The sequence below is a fragment of the Macaca thibetana genome, chromosome 3 (genome assembly GCF_024542745.1).
Source record: "Macaca thibetana thibetana isolate TM-01 chromosome 3, ASM2454274v1, whole genome shotgun sequence".
NCBI classification, from domain to species: domain Eukaryota; kingdom Metazoa; phylum Chordata; class Mammalia; order Primates; family Cercopithecidae; genus Macaca; species Macaca thibetana.
This window is the reverse complement of record NC_065580.1, coordinates 138,095,167-138,114,089: the sequence shown is the minus strand read 5'-3', so window position 1 is coordinate 138,114,089 and position 18,923 is coordinate 138,095,167.

The following is an 18,923-nucleotide window of genomic DNA, read 5'->3' as shown; positions in this document are numbered from 1 at the left end:
CCCACCTCAGCCTCCCTAGTAACTGGGATTACAGGTGCCTGCCACCACGGCCGGCTATTTTTCGTTTTTTTTAGTAGAGATGGGGTTTTGCCATGTTGGCCAGGCTGGTCTCAAACTCCTGACCTCAGGTGATACGCCCGCCTCAGCCTCCCAAAGTGCAACAGGTCTATTCTTGACCCTCTCCTTCCCATCCACCCCTTCTGCAGTTCACGCAGTGTTTGTCTTCCTCTCCAGATACGGATCCTGTCACCCAACCCCTCTTCCACGAGGTCACCTCCTGTGAGCTCTGAACCCATCATTTCCTCCTTTTCTCTTTCAGACTAGGAGTGCTAGTGGCTCCCTGCCAATGCTAGTCCCTGAATCCCCCCACCATCTGTTCTTTGTTCTCCTTAACTCTGCAACATCTTTTATTTTTTTTCAGTTAGACCTTCCTTTTTTTTTCCTTTTTCCTTTTTTTTTTTTTTTTTTTTTTTTTTGAGACAGTCTCACTCTGGCTGGAGTGCAGTGGCGCGATCTCCGCTCACTGCAACCTCTGCCACCCAGATTCAAGCAATTCTCATGCCTCAGCCTCCTGAGTCCCGAGTAGCTGGGACTACAGGTGTGCATCACCATGCCCGGCTAATTTTTGCATTTTTAGTAGATATGGGATGGGATTTTACCATGTTGGCCAGGCTGGTCTTGAACTCCCGACCTCAGGTGATAAGCCCGCCTTGACCTCTCAAAGGGCTGGGATTACAGGCATGAGCCACCGTGCCCAGCAGTACCTTCAAGGGTGCTACCTATTTCTCTTTCTTTTTTTTTTTTTTTTTTTTTTTTTTGAGATGGAGTCTCACTCTGTCGCCCAAGCCCAAGCTCCGCCTCCTGGGTTCATGCCATTCTCCTGCCTTAGCCTCCCAAGTAGCTGGGACTATAGGCGCTCGCCACCATGCCCGGCTAAATTTTTTTGTATTTTTAGTAGAGACGGGGTTTCACCATGTTGGCCAGAATGGTCTCGATCTCCTGACCTTGTGATCCGCCCACCTCGGCCTCCCAAAGTGCTGGGATTATAGGCGTGAGCCACTGCGCCTGGCCGGCCCTATTTCTCTTTCTCCAGTGACCCTGCCCAGTACTCCCTCCCCTCACATGGTAGAGGTATTTGGCTCCTTCCCCATACACTCACCCTAGTGTTATCAGCTCCTTGCTTATGGCCGCAGGCTTTGGTTTGACTCAGCTGTAACTGCTGCCCCCACAGCTTAGAAGCTCCTGCTGGCTCTGAAGGAAGGAGGCTAAATTTTGGGGCTTGTGTGTTCTGCTTCATTAGCACAAACATAGCTCACTGAAGCCTTGACCTCCTAGGCTCAAGGGATCCTCTTGACTCAGCCTCCCAAGTAGCTGGAACCACAGGTGCGTGCTACCACACCTAGCTAGCTTCTTCTTTTTTGTAGAGATGGGATCTTGCTCTGTTGCTCAGGCTGGTTGTGAACTCCTGGGCTTGAGCAATCCTCCCGCCTTGGCCTCCCAAATTGCTGGGATGACAGGTGTGAGCCACCATGCCTTGCCTGTTGTGTGCTTTTCACATAGTTACTCATTAAATTTTCACATTGCTTGTGAAGCTGGTTCTGTAATTACCCCCATTTTACAGATGAAGCAATAGAGATACAGAGAAGTTAAGTAACTTAAAATTAGGCAACTAGTCTTCCAGGAATTTTTTATTTTATTTTTTTATTTTTTGAGACGGAGTCTCAGTCTGTCACCCAGACTGAAGTACAGTTGTGTAATCTCTGCTTACTGCAACCTCCTCCTCCCTGGTTCAATCAATTCTCTGCCTCAGCCTCCCAAGTAGCTGGGATTACAGGCATGCCACCACGCCCAGCTGATTTTTGTGTTTTTATAGAGACGGTGTTTCACCATATTGGCCAGGCTGGTCTTGAACTCCTGACCTCGTGATCCACCCGCCTTGGCCTCCCAAAGTGCTGAGATTACAGGCGTGAGCCACTGCGCCCAGGCTCTTCCAGGAATCTTTTCAGACTTCTTCCCCTCTGATCTTCCCTGAGTTTCCATCATGCATCCTGTGACATCATAGCTGTGGTAGCACTTCCTGTATTATACTATCATTGCGTATTTGTGCCAGTAATTGTGAGCTTAACCAAGGGCAGAAGCCATGTCTGATTTATACCTGTGTCTGTATCCACAGCCCCGGCACCTAACACACGGTGGGGCCACAGAAAATGTTCAATGCAAAGTTCTTAGCCCTGATGCCTTTGGAATGTGACCTTCTACTTCCCTTCCTTGTCTCTTCCCCAGAAGCCGAGGGTTCTCATGTAATCGAGACCCCTGGGGACTGTTATAACAACAGCCACCATCCCAGATGCATTTCACGTTGGATTTCTGGCAAGAATTTCAAGATATTTTTTGAAGAAGAGACCAGGGCTACACCAGTCTAGGATGGCATGACCAGTCAGCCCACCTAGCTCTCTGTAGAAAGAGTTTTCTACATTTGCTGTACAGAGGGTTTTGGCTCGGAGAGGGCAGATGCAGAATATATTCACATTTCCCTTAAAGGAAACCTGGGATTACAGGTGTGAGACACTGTACTCGGCCTTTTTTTTTTTTTTTTTTTTTTTTTTTTTGAGATGGAGTTTCGATTTTGTTCCCTAGGTTGGAGTGCAATGGTATGATCTCAGCTCACCGCAACCTCGGCCTCCCGGGTTCAAGCGATTCTCCTGCCTCAGCCTCCCAAGTAGCTAGGATTACAGGCATGTGCTAGCATGCCCAGCTAATTTTGTATTTTTAGTAGAGATGGGGTTTCTCCATGTTGGTCAGGCTGGTCTCGAACTCCCGACCTCAGGTGATCCACTCACCTCAGTCTCCCAAAGTGCTGGGATTACAGGTGTGAGTCACCGCACCTGGCCCACTGGGCCTTTTGTTGTTGTTGTTTGTTTGTTTGTATAGACAGAGGTCTCACTGTGTTGCCCAGGCTGGTCTCAAACTCTTGGGCTCAAGTGATCCTCCTGCCTGGGCCTCCCAAAGTGTTGGGATTACAGGCATGAACAAGCCACTGTGTCCAGCCAAAAACCAGGACATAAATACCATGTTATACTGGCCATTTTCTGTAATGTTCCCTTAAAGGAAACATTAATGGCTCCTACATTAGCATTTGAGAAGAGGCCAGTGTGGAGCTGGTGGAGCTCAGGCTGGAAGTCAGGAAGAAGCAGGACCTCGAAATCCTGGCCTCAAGTGATCTGGCTGTTTCACTCACTGCCTGAGTGATCTTGCGTAAGGAAGCCTCAGTTTCCTCATCTGTAAAATGAGAGCTAAGTCTTATCTTGCAGGGTTTTGATGAAGAAAACAGATGAGAAGACTGACCGAGGGGCTAACAGGATGTGAGGAGGTCCCACTGTGAGTTAGTGGAAGGGCTAGGATTTGAACTTGGGTCGTTAGGTCTCTAAAGTTGTTCTATTTCTTTTTATTTTTTTGAGACAGAGTCTCACTCTGTCGCCCAGGCTGGAGTGCAGTGGCGTGATCTCGGCTCACTGCAACCTCCACCTCCCAGGTTCAAGTGATTCTCCTGCCTTAGTCTCCCGAATAGCTGGGATTACAGGCACGCACCACCACACCCGCTAATTTTTGTATTTTTAGTAGAGACGGGGTTTTACCATGTTGGCCAGGCTGGTCTCGAACTCCTGACCTCAAGTGATTTGCCCGCCTCAGCCTCCCAAAGTGCTGGGATTACAGACGTGAGCCACTGCACCCAGCCAAGTTGTTCTATTTCTACCACTACACACATCTCTATCATGGCAGTTATAACATGGTATTTACGTCCTAGTTTTTGGCCAGTCACAGTGGCTCACGCCTGTAATGCCAGCACTTTGGGAGGCCCAGGCAGGAGGATCACTTGAGCCCAAGAGTTTCAGACCAGCTTGGGTAACACAGTGAGATTCCTGTCTGTACAAACAACAAACAAACAAAAAAGAAAGGCGAGGTGCAGTGGCTCACACCTGTCATCTCAGCACTTTGGGAGGCCAAAGCAGGAGGACTGCTTGAGCGACGAGTTTGAGACTAGCATTTGGGCAATATAGTGAGACCCCCATCTCTATTATATTTAAAAAATTATTTTAAAAGAAGTCCTGGTTGTTGTGTCTCTCTCTCTTCCCAGACTGGGAGCTTCTTGAGGGACAGGTCCATATAGGGTCCTGCACATAGTAGGCCCTCAGGAAATGTCTGAAAGGAAGGAAGGATGGAAGAAAGGAAGGAAGGAAGTCTCTTTGAATCCTTTGACTTTTGGCAGTTCTTACTCCTTTTTGTTATATCTGACATACCCGATGAAACCTAGGGACTCCTCATGTGAACGATGCTTTTTTTTTTTTTTTGAGACAGGATCTCATTCTGTTCTCATTCTGTTGCCCAGGCTGGAGTGCTTGGTACAGTCATAGCTCACTGCAGCCTTCAACTTCTGGGCTGAAGCGATCTTTCTGCTTCAGCATCCTGAGTAGCTCAGACTGCAGACATGCGCCACCACGCCCGGCTAATTTTTGTATTTTTTGTAGAGACAGGGTCTCTCACTATGTTGTCTAAGCTGGTCTCGAACTCCTGGCCTCAAGCAATCTTCTCGCCTGGGTCTTTCAAAGTGTTTGAATTAAAGGAGTGAGCCCCCACACCTGGCCAAGAATGTTGCTTTTTAAGTGGACAAAATAAAATATGTTGAATTACCAAGGAAGCCTGTAGTTATCAAAATATTAATAAAAACAAAATTGTGCCTGTAATTCCAGCACTTTGGGAGGCTGAGGCAGGTGGATCACCTGAGGTTGGGAGTTCAAGACCAGTCTGACCAACATGGAGAAACCCCTGTCTCTACTAAATATAAAAAAAAAAAAAAAAAAAAAGAGCTGGGTGTGGTGGTGGGCGCCTGTAATCCCAGCTACTTGGGAGGCTGAGGCAGGAGAATCGCTTGAACCCAGGAGAAGGAGGTTGTGGTGAGCCGAGATTGCACCACTGCACTCCAGCCTGGGCAATAAGAGCAAACCTCTATCTCAAAAAAAAAAAAAAAAAAAAAAAAAAAAAAAAAAAATCGTACTATATGTGCTGCTTTATGGATGCATTAAATAATAAGATCTAACAGCAGGCGTGATAGCTACCATAATTTTGAAGCATAAGTGATTTTTTTTGAGTTCTCTATAAGTGGAACATGGTATGAACATACCTGTGACTTCTACTGGTGACAAAGTTACTGGTACTGGTAATAGGACTGTGTTTGGTTGCCTAGATCCATAACTGACGAAATTGCTAAAGTTCAGTTAAAGATTAAATTGACATTGCTCATAACGCAGCAGTGGGCATGAAAAAAAAATAAGTTTTTTTTTGGAGACAGAGACTTCCTCTGTGCCCAGGTTGGAGCACAATGGTGCAATCTCGGCTCACTGCAACCTCCACCTCCTGGGTTCAAGTGATTCTCCTGCCTCAGCCTCCCGAGTAGCTGGGTCTACAGGCATGTGCCGCCACACCCGGCTAACTTTTTGTATTTTTAGTAGAGATGGGGTTTTGCCATGTTGGCCAGGCTGGTCTTGAACTCCTGACCTCAAGTGATCCGCCCGCCCCAGCTTCCCAAACTGCTGGGATTATAGGTGTGAGCCACCATGCCCAGCCAAAAAATATAATTATATAATTAAGGTTTCACCCAACAGGAAGTAGAATATGAATCAAGAGCAGGCTGAAAATAGCATCTTGAGAACTTGGATGCTGAGCTGTTGTCACTGAGGTCTGGGGCTTGGAAAAAGGAAGAGGTGGGTGGTCTCTTCCTCTCTGTGCCAGTCAGGCCACCCTAAGAACCACTCAGTCTGGTTCTTCTTCTAGACACATACTCTGAAAAAAGAGGTAGGCAAATTGGAACTTCTGCAATAAAGTGACCAGGACCGGGACAGAGGGGAACCTTCCAATGACGTCTGATGAGGAACAGCTACAGGGACCAGGAGGCCTCCCTGGAGAAGCTTCAGGGGTCCTGGCCACTGGCTGAACTATCTGAAGGGCTCACTGGGAGGAGAGGAAGACAGTTGATTCTGTGTCACTCCAGAGGGGAGAGCTAAGGCAGGAAGCTAGAAATGATGCGGAGACACATTTGACTTAAGAGATAACTTTCTTTCTATTTTTTTTCGGAGACAGTCTTGCACTGTCGCCCAGGCTGGAGCGCAGTGGTGTGATCTTAGCTTGCTGCAACCTCCGCCTCCTGAATTCAAGCAATTCTCCTGCCTCAGCTTCCCAAGTAGCTGGGATTATAGGCATGCACCACCACGCCCGGCTAATTTTTATATTATTAGTAGATACGAGGGGTTCACTATATTGGCCAGGCGGGTCTCAAGCTCCTGATGTTGAGGGATCTGCCAGCCTTGGCCTCCCAAAGTGCTGGGATTACAGGCATGAGCTACTATACCTGGCCACTGATTTATTCATTTGTAAAGTATTTATTTAGTGCCTCCTGTGTGCCTAGCACTTTGTGCTGAGCACTTTGGGTTTACAAAAGGAGGACAACAGAAGAGTCTTTTTGAGGACTTTCTAGTTTACAAAGCACTTTCCAAAAGTACCACTTACCACCTTTTTTTTTTTTTTGTGAGACAGTTTCACTCTTGTTGCCCAGGCTGGAGTACAGTGGCAAGATCTCAGCTCACTGCAACCTCTGCTTCCCGGGTTCAAGTGAGTCTCGTGCCTCAGCCTCCCAAATAGCTGGGATTACAGGCATGCACCACCATGCCTGGCTAATTTTTTGTATTTTTAGTAGGGACGGGGTTTCGCCATGTTGGCCAGGCTGGTCTCAAACTCCTGACCTCAGGTGATCCACCCGCCTCAGCCTCCCAAGGTGCTGGGACCGCAGTCATGTGCCACCACACCCGGCTAATTTTTTTAAAAATGTTTTCGTAAAGAAGGGTCTCACTATGTTGCCCATGCTGGTCTCAAACTCCTGGGCTCAAGCCATCCTCCCACCTCGGCCTCCCAAAGTGCTAGGATTACAGGCATGAGTCACCACGCCTAGCCCATGTTTAATTTTTACAGCAAATCTGGAAATTGGATATAACAGCTCCATTTTCAGGAGAATCTCAAGGCTCAGAGAGGTAAAGTGACTTGGCAAGCGCACACAGCCATAGAGCGGCAGAATCCACAGCAGCTCACCTGACGGTAGGTTCATGGTTCTCGCTACACCAGGGGTTCCTAAACTTTGTGGATTAATAGGCCCCCCACACTACACTATATGTTTTCACTTTGTAACTTGGGGATGAAGAAGAGGAACTTGGCATTTGCAATTGAGTCACTGCACAAGGGAAAAAATGTGGGTGGGAGGATGGGGCTGTGATTTATCTTTTTAAAATTATTTATTATTTATTATTTATTTATTTACTTACTTATTTGAGGTGGAGTCTCACTCTGTCACCCAGGCTGGAGTGCAGTGGCGCGATCTCGGCTTACTGCAAGCTCTGCCTCCCAGGTTCACGCCATTCTCCTGCCTCGGCCTCCTGAGTAGCTGGGATTATTGGTGCCCGCCACCACGCCTGGCTATTTTTTTCTATTTTAGTAGAGACAGGGTTTCACCATGTTGGTTAGGCTGGTCTCAAACTCCTGACCTCAGGTGATCTGCCCGCCTCGGCCTCCCAAAGTGCTGGGATTATAGATATGAGTCACCATGCCTGGCCATAGCCAGCCTTCTTGGATAGGTGTTGAGGAAGCATTCTAAATGCCAGAAATCTGCTGGTTTCAATTTATCAATCTAAACCTATATGACCCTCTATAATCCAGAAGATTATCAATAAGTAGCTCATGTCTGTAATACCAGTGCTTTAGGAGGCCGAGGCAGGATCGCTTGAGGCCAGGCATTTGAGACCAACCTGGGCAACAGAGTGAGACTCTGTCTCTACAAAAAATTTTAAAAATAAGCCTGGCATGGTAGCAGATGCCGGTAGTCCCGGCTACTCGGGAGGCTGGTGGGAGGATTGCTTGAACCCAAAAGTTGGAGGCTGCAATTAACTGATATCGCACCACTGCACTCCAGCTTGGGCAATAGACTGAAACCCTGTCTAAAAACAAAAAAATAGGTAACCTTTGGCATATAGAGAAATGAAAGTAATGTAAATGGAATTGGTTGTAATTCACCCATGAAGACCAAACTTCTGTCTCTAAGATCTGAGTGCTATGGGGGATTTAAAGCTGACAAACATCAAGCATCACAGAACAGAGTAATTAATTTCTCCATTCACTCAAAAACATTTATAAAAATGTTATAGGCTGAGCGCGGTGGCTCATGCCTGTAATCCCAGCATTCTGGGAGGCCGAGGCAGGTGGATCACAAAGTCAGGACTTCAAGACCAGCCTGGCCAACATGGTGAAATCCCGTCTCTACTAAAGATATAAAAAGTTAGGTGGATGTGGTGGCACGCACCTGTAATCCCTGCTACTCAGGAGGCTGAGGCAGGAGAATTGCTTGAATCTAGGAGGCAGAGGTTGCAGTGAGCCGAGATCATGCCATTGCACTCCAGCCTGGGCGACAGGGTGAGACCCCGTCTCAATCTTGTCCTGACTTTGCTGTAATAAGCATGCACGGTTTCAGCAATAAAAGCAGTATATTGTAGGATTGACACTGAGCCTTGATCATCTTTACTGACCCAAATTATTCCATTCCCCCATTCCCCACCTCATTCAGTACACATGGCAAAGGAAGATATTAAAATTTGAGCCGGTGATGAAAAATATTTATTTCTGACACATCAGCATTTTTTTTTTGGCAAACAGAAGGTCTAGCTATATTGCCCAGGCTGGTCTCGAACTCCTGGCCTCAAGCAATCCTCCTGCCTTGGCCTCCCAAAGCACTGGGATTACAGGCATGATTATATTGGCATTTAAAAAAAAGTTTTATTAAAATTTTATTTACTGAGGCCGGGTGTGGTGGCTCATGCCTGTAATCCCAGCACTTTGGGAGGCCAAGGCAGGAGAATTATTTAAGGCCAGGAATTCAAGACCAGCTTGGTCAACATGGTGAAACCTTGTCTCTACTAAAAATACAAAAATTATCCAGGCGTGGTGGCAGGCACCTGTAGTCACAGCTACTCAGAAGGCTGAGGCATGAGAATCGCATGAACCCAGAAGGCGGAGGTTGCAGTGAGCCAAGATTGTGCCACTGCACTCCAACCTGGGCAACGGAGCAAACTCCATCTCGAAAAAATCAAAAAGGTTTAATTTACTTACAGTAAACTACATATAATTACAGTATAGATTTTGATAAATTTTGACATATATGTATATACACACACTCTCATGAAACTATCACAATTTAGATAATGATACATCCACCACCCCAAAAAGTTATCTCTCACCCCTCTTTAATCCCTTCTACTCTATAATCCCTGCCTTCTTTATCCCCAGGCAACCAATGGCTGCTTTCTGTCACTGTAGATTCATTTGGATTTTCTAAAATGTTATATGAATGGAATCATATAATATGCACTTGTGGTTTTGGTCTAGTTTCTTTTACTCAGCCAGATGATCTGAGATTCATCATGTTGTTGCTTGTATCAATACTTCTTCCCGGCTGGGCGCCGTGGCTCACGCCTGTAATCCCAGCACTTTGGGAGGTTGAGGAGGAAGGATTGCTTGAGTCCAGGAGGTCCAGGCTGCAACAGTGAGCCATGATCGTGTCACTGCACTGCAGCCTGGGTGACGGAGCAAGACCTTGTCTAACACAAAGAGAGAGACGGAGACACAGAGAGCAGAGAGTGTGTTGTGTGATTCAGCCTTTAAGCTTAACTTTCCCTTTGGCATAAGTTTCGGGGGTCCTGAGATTTCACATTTTCCCTTTACAGGTGCATCGTAGGGTTTAGGAGGTGATATCTCACTTTACACAGCTAAGACAGCTCTGGGACCGATGCCAGGCACCCCACTTAGCCAGTGGTTCCTGGATTGACCCCCCAACTCCATTGCACATCTGCAGACCCCTTGGGAAGGCACGGAATGACTGCAGGAATGGAATGGTTGAGGGTTGGGTGGGACCTAGACCTCATCCACCCCCGGGCATCCCAGGGGAACAGGACATCAGGTCCCTCTGGCCCCCCACCCTAGTGGTCTCAGCCTCTCAGGCCCGTGCCCCAGGGAGCAGCGCGGCTCCTTGTTCAACTGGAGGCTGTCATCAGTAGAACGCAGGGGGCGGTTGCCAGCTCCGGACTCCAGCTCGTTTAACTGCTCTGCAGCCCCCATGCTGGGTCCCCACTGCCTCCTGGTGGACAGCTGTGTGCGGCTTCCTCTGATCTGATGGAGAAATGGCCTCATCCCAAAGTGGAATACGGTCCTCTGCTGGCTGGCCTGTGACATGGCTCACTTACAGACGATGGCTTTAAACAGGCACCCCAATGCCCCAATTTCCCCAGGTCCATCGTACTGGATGGCAATCCCTCGAAGTTATGAAACTGCAGCCTGCCTTCCCTAGCATTCATGTGCCATGCTCTCTTTCCCCACATTCATAGGATGGGCACAGGCTGCAAGTCCACTGCCCAAGCACACATCCCCTTGGGAAGAAATGCCAACTTCCCCCCAACCCTTCTGGCTGGCATCCCTTAGATGTCCCCAACACTTGCCTTCAACAGGGCATGGTAGGAGTCAGATAATGTAGGCAAGCCCTTGGAGGCCGCAGTGAGGAAAGTAGACACTATTTCCAAGGACAGTGGGAAGTTGCTTAGAGAGGTTAAGCTGGGAGGATAATGATTAATGACCCGTTTATGTTTTAGAAGGAATGGGAAACAAGCACTCGAAAACATTGCTGATGAGATCGAAAATGGGTGCAATTTTTTTTCTTTTTTTTGAGACCGAGTCTTGCTCTGTCACCCAGGTTGGAGTGCAGTGGTGCGATCTTGGCTCACTGCAGCCTCCATCTCCCGGGTTCAATAGAATCTCCTGCCCCAGCCTCCTGAGTAGCTAGGATTACAGGTGCATGCCACCATACCTGGCTAATTTTTGTTTGTTTGTTTGGTTTTTGAGATGGAGTCTCCCTCTGTCACCCAGGCTGGAGTGCAGTGGCGTGATCTCGGCTCACTACAACCTCTGCCTCCTGGGTTCAAGCAGTTCTCCTGTCTCAGCGCCCCAAGTAGCTGGGACCACAGGCACATGCCACCACACCTGGCTAATTGTATTTTTAGTGGAGATGAGGTTTTACCATATTGGTCAGGTTAGTCTCGACTCCTGACCTCAGGTGATCCACCCACCTTGGCCTCCCAAAGGGCTGGGATTATAGTCATGAGCCACCGCACCTGGCTGGGTGCAACTTCTGTAGAAGGGAATCTGACAATATCTAACAAAATGACAAATGTACATATCTTTGATCAATTTCACTTCTAGGATTCTAACTTGTAGATATTTGAGAAGTTATTCATTACAGCATTGACTGCAATAATAAATAATTAGAGATGACCCAGATGTCGATCAATGTGGGAATGATTGATAAATTATGGCGTGTTCTTTTTTTTTTTTTTTTTTTTTTTGAGACATATTGCTGTGGTGGGATCTCAGCTCACTGCAACCTCCACCTCCTGGGTTCAAGCGATTTTCCTGCCTCAGCCTCCCAAATAGCTGGGATTACAGGTGTGTGCCACCATGACCCGCTAATTTTTTGTATTTAGTAGAGACGGGGTTTCACCATGTTGGCCAGGCTGGTCTCAAACTCCTGACCTCAGGTGATCCACCCACCTCAGCCTCCCAAAGTGTTGGGATTACAGGCGTGAGCCACTGCGCCCGGCCAATAAATTATGGTGTGTCCTCTTGAAGGAATCCTCTGCAGTCATAAAAACAAAACCGAAAAAATCCCAAACTAAGGAAGCTAGTATCCATATGGAGTGCTACCTAAAATATTTTATTGAGAGAAGCAAGGTTCCCAACAGTGATTATAGTGTGTTACATAAATAATAAAAGGCTTCAAAAAGTATAGGAGAGGCCAGGCGCAGTGGCTCATGTCTGTAATCCCAGCACTTTGGGAGGCTGAGGTGGGAGGATCACTTGAGCCTGGGAGTTTGAGGCTACAGTGAGCTATGTTCACAACACTACACTCCAGCCTGGGTGACACAGAGAGATCTTGTCTCAAAAAAAAAAAAAAAAATATATATATATATATATATGCACACACACACACACACACACACACACACACACACAGACATACACAAACAGGCCAGGCACAGTGGCTCATGACTGTAATCACATTGCTTTGAGAGGCTGAGGCAGGAGGATCTCTTGAGTCCAGGAGTACAAGACCAGCCTTGGCAACATAGTGAGACACCATCTTTACAACATTTTTTTTTTTTTTTTTTTTTTTGAGACGGAGTCTCGCTCTGTCGCCCAGGCTGGAGTGCAGTGGCCGGATCTCAGCTCACTGCAAGCTCCGCCTCCCGGGTTCACGCCATTCTCCTGCCTCAGCCTCCCGGGTAGTTGGAACTACAGGCGCCCGCCACCGCGCCCGGCTAGTTTTTTGTATTTTTTAGTAGAGACGGGGTTTCACCGTGTTAGCCAGGATGGTCTCGATCTCCTGACCTCGTGATCCGCCCGTCTCGGCCTCCCACAGTGCTAAAATTACAGGCTTGAGCCACCGCGCCCGGCCACAAAAATATTTTTTATGTTAGCCACGCATGCTGGTGTGTGCCTGTAGTCCCAACTACTCAGGGGGCTGAGGCAGGAGGATCGCTTGAGCCAAGGAGGTTAAGGCTACAGTGAGCTATGATCATGCCACTGCCCTCTCGCCTGAGTGAGACACAGTGAGACCTTGACTCAAAAAAAAAAAAAAAAAAAAAAAAAAATTAATTAATTAATTTAAAAAGAAACAAAAAAGATTACTGTGGCTGTTGTGTGGAAGGAGGCAAGTGAAAATGGTTCGTTTCACCATTTTCTTTTTTCTTTCCTTTTTTTTTTTTTTTTTTTTTTTTTGCGACTAGAGTCTTGCTCTGTTGCCCAGGCTGGAGTGCAATGGTGCGATCTCAGCTCACTGCATCCTCAACCTCCCAGGTTCAAATAATTCTCCAGCCTCAGCCTCTCGAGTAGCTCACCAGCATGCCCAGCGAGTTTTTGTATTTTTAATAGAGACGGGGTTTCACCATGTTGGCCAGGCTGGTCTCGAACTCCTGACCTCCAGTGATCCACCCACCTCAGCCTCCTAAAGTGCTGGGATTAAAAGCATGAGCTACCATGCCTGGCTCATCTCACCATTTTCTGTAGGTGTTGCAGGAATCCTGGAAAGAGACAACTGTGGTTGGATGACGGGAGTAGCAGCTGAGGAGGGGAGAAGCAAGTGCATTTCTAATATATCTGGAAGTGGAGTCTATGAGATGGCTGATGGAGTGGGTATGGGGGTAAGAGAAAGAGAAGTCAGGCCAGGTACGATGGCTCATGCCTGTAATCCCAGCACTTTGGGAGGCTGAAGTGGGTGGATCACTTGAACTCAGGAATTTGAGACCAGCCTGGGAAACATAGAAGACCTCATCTCTACAAAAAATACAAAAATTAGCAGGGCATTGTGGCATGCACCTGTAGTCCCAGCTACTTGGGAGGGTGAGGTGGGAGGATTGCTTGGGCTTGGGAGGTCGAGGCTGCAGTGAGCCCTGATTGTGCCACTGCGCTCCAGCCTAGGTGACAGAGTAAGATACTGTCTCAAAAAAAAAAAAAAAAAAAAAAGAGAGAGAAATCAAGGAGCACTCCTACATGAACGGTGGTGCCCTTGAGTCTGGGGGAAGCTAGAGGGAGAAGAAGATTGGGATTGGGGTAGGGGTAGGAAAGGTACAATTGCATTTTGGAGAGGACAGATTTGGAGAAGCTGGGAGGGCAGGGAAGGCATGGGGGCAGAGAAGCAGGATAATTGAGAATGAATCTATTTAGGCCAAGTGCAGTGACTCACACCTGTAACCCCAGCACTTTGGGAGGCCGAGGCAGGTGGATCACCTGAGGCCAGGAGTTCGAGACCAGCCTGGCCAACATGGTGAAACCCCATTTCTACTAAAAATACAAAAATTAGCCGGGCGAGGTGGTGCCAGCTACTTGGGAGGCTGAGGCAGCAGAATGGCTTGAACCTGGGAGCCAGAGGTTACAGTGAGCCGAGATAGTGCCACTGCACTCCAGCCTGGGCGACAGAGAGAAACTCTGTCTTAAAAAAAAAAAAAAAAAAAAAGAGCAGTGAGTTTACTCAAAGTGATTCAAAGTGACAATAGTCAAAATGGTGTAGAACTGGCGCAAGGACAGAACTGTGGACCAATGAAATAGAAGAAAGAACACAGAAATAAACCCTCACATTTATGGTCAATTGCCTTTTGACATGAGGGCCAAGACCATTCAATGTGGAAAGGACAACGTTTTTAACAAACAGTGCTGAGAAAAGTGGGATATCCATATGCAAAAAAATGCCATTTGACCCTTCCCTCACACCATATACAGAAATTAACTCCAAATGGATCAAAAACCTAAATACAAGGGGTAAAACTTACAAGACTCTTAGAAGAAAACACATTGGCTTTGGCAATAATTTCTTGGATGTGTCACCAAAAGCCATAAAAAGGCAATAAAAGAAAAAATAGATAAGTTGAACTTTATCAAAATTTAAAACTTTAAAACAAAATTTTTTTAAAGCAGAGACGGGGGTCTCTCTGTTTTGTCCAGGCTGGTCTCAAACTCCTGGGCTCAAGCAGTCCTCCTGCCTCAGCCTCCCAAAGTGCTGGGATTAGAGGTGTGAGCCACTGTGCCCGACCACCAAATTTTAAACTTTTGTGCATCAAAAGAAATTTATCAAGAGAGTAGAAAGACAACCTACAGAAAGGGAGGGAATATTTACAAATCAATATCCAATATACATAAATAATTCCTACAACTCAACAACGAACAAACCAATTGAAAACTAGTTCCAGGTGCAGTGGCTCATGCCTGTAATCCCAGCACTTTGGGAGGTCAAGGCAGACAGATCACTTGAGGTCAGGAGTTTGAGACCAGCCTGACCAACATGGTGAAACCCTGTCTCTACTAAAAATATAAAAATTGCTGGGTGTGGTGGCACAAGCCTGTAATCCCAGCTACTCGGGAAGCTAAGACAGGAAAATCGCTTGAACCCTGGAGGCAGAGGTTGCAGTGAGCTAAGATTGTGCCATTGCACTCCAGCCTGGGCAACAAGAGCGAAACTCCATCCCAAAAAAAGAAAAAGAAAATAAGAAAGAAAATTGGGCAAAGAACTTGAATAGATATTTCTCCAAAGAAAACAGACAAGTGCCAATAAGCACATGAAAAGATGCTCAACATCACTAATCATTAAGGAGATTCGAATCGAAAAGGCAATGAGATACCACTTCACACCTTATTAAAATAGCGATGATGTATTTTAAAAAACCGGAAAATAACAAGCGCTGGCAAGGATGTAGAAAGACTGGAATCCTTTTGCACTGCTGATGGAAATGTAAAATGGTGAAGCTGCTGTAGAAGACAGTTTGGCAGTTCCTCAAAAAGCTAAAACATAGAGTTACCATATGACCTAGTAATTCCACTACTGTATGTAATTCCACTAGCATGTGTATTTCCACTTGCGATAATGGATAGGACAGCTAGACAGAAAATCAGCATGGTTATGGAAGACTGGAACAATGCTGTCAACCAACTAAACCTGACAGGGACAAACAGAACATTCAACAACAGCAGACTATATAGTCTTCCCCAGTATACGTGGAACATTCTCCAGGATGAATAGAACACACATTAGGCCATAAAGTGAATCTCAATAAATGTAAGAGGATTGAAATGATGTGGCTCATGCTTATAATCCCAGCACTTTGGGAGGCCAAGATGGAAAGATTGCTTGGGCCCAGGAATTTGAGACCAGCCTGGACAACATGGCAAAACCCTGTCTCTACTAAAAATACAAATAGTTGGTCAGGCACGGTGGCTCACGCCTGTAATCCCAGCACTTTGGGAGGCTGAGGCGGGCGGATCATGAGGTCAGGAGTTGGAGACCAGCATGGTCATCATAGTGAAATCCTGTCTCTACTAAAAATACAAAAATTACCTGGGTGTGGTGGTGCATGCCTGTAGTCCCTGCTACTTGGGAGGCTGAGGCAGAAGAATCGCTTGAACCTGGGAGGTAGAGTTTGCAGTGAGCCGAGATCACGCCACTGAACTCCAGCCTGGGCGACAGAGCAAGACTGCGTCTCAAAAAAAAAAAAAGGAAAAAAAAAAAAGCAAACAGTTAGCCAGCTGTGGTGAGGCATGCCTGTGGTCCCAGCTACCAGGGAGGCTGAGGTGGGAGGATCTCTTGAGCCTGGGAGGCAGAGGTTGCAGTGAGCAGAGATCCCGACCACCACACTCCAGCCTGGGTGACAAAGTGAGACCTTGCCTCAAAAGGAAAATCATGCCAAGTATGTTCTCCTATTACAGAGAAATGAAATTAGACTTCAATAACAGAAAAAAATATGAAATTAAAACAACACAGTTTTCAATATCCAATTGATCCAAGGAGAAATCACCAAGGCAATCAGAAAATATACCTGGGTGCGGTGGCTCACACCCATAATCCCAGCACTTTCAGAGGCCAAGGTGGGAGGATCATGTGAGCCCAGGAGTTTGAGACCAGCCTGGGCAACATAGTGAAACCCCATCTCCACACACATATAAAAAAAGCAATTATAAAATACTTCCAGATGCTTAAAAATAAAAATATAACATACTAAAACTTGTAAAATGTATTAAAAACAGTGCTCAGAGGCCGGGCGCAGTGGCTCATGCCTGTAATCCCAGCACTTTGGGAGGCTGAGGTGGGTGGATCACTTGAGGTCAGAAATTCAAGACCAGCCTGTCCAAAACGGTGAAACTCCATCTCTACTAAAAATACAAAAATTAGCTGGGGGTGGTGGCATGCCCCTGTAATCCCAGCTACTCAGGAGGCTGAGGCACGAGCATGCTTGAACCTGGGAGGCAGAGATTGCAGTGAGCTGAGATCACTTTGCTGCACTCCAGCCTGGGCAACAGAGTGAGACTCCATCTAAAAAAAAAAAAAAAAAGATTAGAGTGGAAATAAATGAAATAGAGAATAGGAAAGCAAGACACAAGATGAATAAAACCAATATTGGCATATTAGTTTTCTAGGGCGCTGCTGTAAAAAAAAATTTCCTACCAACCAGGCGGCTTAAAACAACAGAAATTTAGTTTCTCACAGTTATTTAGAAACCTGAAATCTAGGTGTCAGCCCGGCTGGTTCCTTCCAGAGGTTCAGAGGGAGAAACTGTTCCATGCCCCTCTCCTAGATTTGGTGGTTGCTAACAATTCTTGGCATTCCTCGGCTTGTAGACACATCACTCTGGTCTCTGTTTCCATCTTTACATAGCATTCTCCACTGTGTGTCTGTGTCCACATTTCTTTTCTTTTCTTTTTTTCTTTTTTTGAGACAGAGTCTCACTCTGTTGCCCAGGCTGGAGTGCAGTGGCTGGATCTCGGCTCACTGCAAGCGCCGCCTCTTGGGTTCATGCTATTCTCCTGCCTCAGCCTCCTGAGTAGCTGGGACTACAGGCACCCACCACCATGCCCGGCTAATTTTTTGTATTTTTAGTAGAGATGGGGTTTCACAGTGTTAGCCAGCATGGTCTTGATCTCCTGACCTTGTGATCCGTCCGCCTCGGCTTCCCAAAGTGCTGGGATTACAGTGTGAGCCACCGCGCCTGGCCTCTTTCTTCATATGAAGACATCAGTCATTGGATTAAGGCCCACTCCACTCCACTATGACCTCATCTTCACTTGGTTGTATCTATAAAGACCCTATTTCCAAATAAGATCACATTTGCATATTCTGGGGGCTAGAACTCAAATACATCTTTCTGGAGGAAACAATTTAACCCATAACATTGATTCTTTGAAAAGATAAACATAATTGACAAACCTTTAGCCAGACCAAACTGAGAGAGAGAGAGAGAGAGAGAGAGGATTCAAATAAGAAAATCAGGAATGAAAGAGGAGATACTACTACCTACCTTACAGAAATAAAAAGTATTGGAAGGGAGCCAGACACAGTAGCTCATACCTGTAATCCCAGCACTTTGGGAGGCTGAGGTGGGAGGATCACTTCAGGCCAGAAGTTCAAGACCAGCCTGGGCAACATAGGAGGCCCTGCCTCTACAAAAATAAAAAAATTAGCCAGGCATGGTGGTGCACACCTGTGGTCCCAGCTGCTTGGGAGGCTGAGATGGAAGAACTGCTTGGGCCTGGGAGGTTAAGCCTGCAGTGAGCTATGATCATGCCACTGCACCCCAGCCTGGGCAACAGAGTGAGATCCTGGAAAAGAAAAGAAAGAAAGAGAGAGAGAGAGAAAGAGAGAAAAAGAAAGAAAGAAAGAGAAAAAGAAAGAGAAAGAAAAATGAAAGGAAGAAAGGAAGAAAGAAAGAAACAAACAAACAAACAAACAAACTACCAAAATTGACTCAGGAAGGAATAGAACAGACACATAACCAGCAGAGTTATCCAACAAATAAAGGTCCAGGACCAGATGGTTTTATTGGTGAACTGATTTTGACAACAGTGTCAAGATCATTCTAGAGGGAAGAGTCTTTTCAACAGATAGTGTTGGGACAACTGGATACCTACATGCAAAATAATAAAGAACTCCATGTCATGTGCAAAATCCATTCAAAATAGAAGACAGCTAGATATAAGTGCTAAAACTATAAACTCTTTTTTTCTTTTTTCTTTTTTTTTTTGAGATGGAGTCTCGCTCTGTTGCCCAGGCTGGAGTGCAGTGGCACGATCTCAAAAATTAGCTGGGCATGGTGGTGCATGCCCTGTAATCCCAGCTACTCAAGAGGCTGAAGCAGGAGAATCACTTGAACTTGGGAGGCGGAGGTTGCAGTGAGCTGAGATCACACCACCGTGCTCTAGCCTGGGCAACAGAGCAAGACTGTCTCAAAAAAAAAAAAAGAAAGAAA